Below are 3,503 nucleotides of genomic sequence, written 5' to 3' on the forward strand. Positions count from 1 at the left end.
ACTTTCCTCTTAGTATTGCCTTTGCTATGTCCCAGAGATTTTGGATTGTTGTATTTTCATTTTCATTTGTTTCCATATATTTTTAAATTTCTTGTCTAATTGCCGGATTAGCCCAATCATTCTTTAGTATGGTGGTTTTTAACCTCCACATTTTTGGAGGTTTTCCAGGCTTTTTCCTGTGGTTAATTTCAAGTTTCATAGCATTGTGATCTGAAAGTGTGCATGGTATGATCTCTATTTGTTTATACTTATGGAGGACTGCTTTATGCCCCAGTATGTGATCTATCTGGAGAACGTGCCATGTGCACTCGAAAAGAAGGTGAATTTCCTAACTTCAGGATGCAGAGTTCTGAATATACATCTATCAATTCCTTCTGTTCCAATGTGTCATTCACTTCCATTGATTCTTTAGTGATTTTCTGTCTGATTGATCTATCCATTGCTATCAGTGGAGTATTAACGTCCCCTGCAATTAGCACATTCCTATCAATAAGATTGTTTCTGTGTGTGATTAATTGTTTTATGTATTTGGACACTCTCAAATTTGGCACAAAGATGTTTATAATTGTTAGCTCTTCCTGATGGAGAAACCCTGTAATTATTATATATTGTCTTTCTTCATCTCTTGTTAGTGCCTTATTTTAAAGTCCTGTTTGTCTGATATAAGTATGGCTACTCCAGCTTTCTTTGGCCTACAGTTGCATGTTAGATATTTCTGCATCCTTTTACTTTCAACCTGAAGGTATCCTCAGGCCTAAAATGAGTCTCTTGTAGACAGCAAATAGGTGGATTTTGGTTTTTTTTAATCATTCTGCTACCCTGTGTCATTTGGTTGGAACATTCAGTCCATTTACATTCAGTGTTATTATTGAAAAATGAGGGTTTAGAGTCATTGTGTTCTTCGTAGAATCATGTTTGTAGTGGTGTCTCTGGCACCTTGTATTCTTTGTAGCATTTCTCTCATAGAGTCCCTCTTAGGATTTCTTGTAGGGCTGGTTTGGTGGTGATGAATTCTCTCAATTTTTGTTTATTTGGGAACACCTTTATCTCTCCTTCTATTTTGAGTGACAGGCTTGCTGGATAAAAGATTCTTGGCTGCATGTTTTTTCTGTTCATCACATTGAAGATTTCCTGCCATTCCTTCCTGGCCTGCCAAGTTTCATTAAATAGGTCTGTAACCACTCTGATAGGTTTCCCTTTGTATGTTGGGCCCTTTTCTCCCTAGCTGGTTTCAGAATTCTCTCTTTATCTTTATATTTTGCTAGTTTCACTATGGTATGTCGTGCCAAAGGTTGATTCAAATTACGTCTTAAGGGGGTTCTTTGTGCCTCTTGAATTTGAGTGTCTATTTCTTTCCCAGATTTGGGAAATTCTCAGTTATAATTTGGTCTATCCCTTTAGGACCTTTCTCTCTTTCTTCCTCTTCAGGAATTCCTATGATATGGATGTTGTTCCATTTGATTGTATCACTCAGGTCTCAAATTCTCCTTTCCTGCTCCTGGATTAATTTCTCTCTTTTTTTTTTTCAGCTTCCTCTTTTGCTATAAATTCTATTTCACCTATTCTTCTCTCTGCCTCTTCAATCCTCGAGGTGGCTGCCTCCATTTTATTATTCACCTCATTTATAGCCTTTTTTTAACTTGTCGCACCTATTTTCAAAGTTCCTAGTCATTGTCTCAGTTGCTTCTCTGATGCTTTTTTCAACCCCAGCGATTAATTTTATGACAAGTTTTTAAAATACTTTTTCAGGTATATTGTTTAGATCTGTTTTGAGTAGTTCTGTGGCTGTGACTTCTTCCTGGAGATTCTTCAGGGGAGAGTTCCTTCATTTTGTCATTTTAGCTAGTTTTCTGTCTCTTGTCAGTTTTAAAAAGCTCATTGTGCACTGTTCTCCTGTTAGTATTGCTCTGTTAAAGGAGGCTTATTGACTGTCCATGGCCTGTTGTTTCAGGAAATATTCTTTTAATGGTGTCTCTCAGTTTTTCTTGTTGTGCCTTTGATTATTTTATATTCCTACTGAGCGATATTTGGGACTCGCCATCATGCGCACTTTGGCTTGTTTCTTGGGGTAGCCCTGGGAAGGAAAACAGACAGACAAACACAGAGGGAACAGAAGCACTCAAACGCCCAGACAAATCAAACAAACAAACAAATTAAAAGGGCGAAAGGAAGAAAAGAAAAGGGAGAATAAAGAGAAGAAAAGTGAAGAAAAAAAATAAAGGTGGGTAGAGACAACAAAGGACAATGAACAGTCTAAAACTGTGTAACCAGTTGAGGGGAAAGATAAGGATTAGATAAGGGAGAATATATCTGGATGACAAGAGGAAGAAAAAAATAAAGAGGGAGAAAGAGAAAAGGAAAATAAGGAGTGAAAATTAAAGAAAAAATTTTAAAGTAAAGAAGGTAATAATAATAAATAAGTACAAAAAAAAAAGCAGCAGCTCCGCCTCGTGGATAGGCGTGGTTTGGTGTACACAGGTCTCGGGGGGCTGCTCTCTGGGGACCCACCGTTGTGGATTTGGAGGATGAATGGCGGCACCCCAAGCTCCACTGGAAATAAGTGATGCAGGCCACTCTAATGAGTCAGATCTTCTTGTGTCGCAGCTGAGCCAAGCTGTATTTTCCAGGCCCGCCTCACTTCAAAATCCTAGTCCGTGCACTTTTATGCTACCACAGATGAGATGTACTTGCTTTGGCAGCTGGCTTCTTAGCCATGATCGCATAGGGGGAGGGAGCAGTTTGTTTCTCTTGGTGCTGGCAGGGATTTGCGCTGCCACTGCCGGAGGTGTGGTACGCTGCAGGAGGAGACGGGCATGCCCAGACAGGCCACTCTGCCATCTCCCAGCCCCCAGCCGGGATCGTGATCACGTAGGCGGAGGGAGCAGTTTCTCTGGGTGCTGGCTGGGATTTGCGCTGTTGCTGTCTGAGGCACTGGGCGCTGCCAGAAATGAAGTGCAGTCTCCTGCAGCCAAAGTGCATGTCCCCGCCTCCGCCGCCACCAACTCCCTGCTGGGATCGTGTAGGGGTGGAGGACTATTTTTTCCTTGTTGGCACCTGGGATTCGGTATTCTCCCGGCCAATGCTGGAAGCAAGATGCGCTATGGAAAGGAGGTGCACGCTCCTGCTCCTGCATCCAAAGCTGAAGTGCACGCCCTCAGGGCTGACTCCCTGCCAGGATTGCGCAGGGGTAGAGGCTGTTTTTTCCCTTGTTCCACCCAAGTTCAGGATTTGGGCTGCCCAGCTGTTATATATGGAGTGAGAGTTTTTCTCTCTCTGCCAGGTTAAATGTTCTTTATCTCTTCTCTAGAGACAGTATTATCAGTGTGTTCAGTGTCTCTTTCTCTTCCCTTTGTATCTCAGAGTCTCCGCACGCTTTCTCTGGGTTGGGCTGGGGCTCCCACCTCCCCTGCCTTCTCGGGCTGGCCCGTTTTCCAATCTCCCCAGTTCACACTCACTCCCTCAGGCATCTTTGAGGTTGTCTTCTTTCTGGAGTCTGTATTATC

The 3,503-nt window shown here is 42.3% G+C and overlaps 1 protein-coding gene across 1 annotated transcript in view; it reads left to right on the forward strand.

The window, feature by feature from the left end:
* SGSM1 (small G protein signaling modulator 1) overlaps positions 1-3,503 on the forward strand; it is a 61,585-nt gene that overhangs the window by 23,855 nt on the left and 34,227 nt on the right. The gene's annotated exons all lie outside the window — the stretch shown is intronic.

This window comes from Suricata suricatta, chromosome 14, assembly GCF_006229205.1.
Source record: "Suricata suricatta isolate VVHF042 chromosome 14, meerkat_22Aug2017_6uvM2_HiC, whole genome shotgun sequence".
Classification (NCBI taxonomy): Eukaryota; Metazoa; Chordata; class Mammalia; order Carnivora; family Herpestidae; genus Suricata; species Suricata suricatta.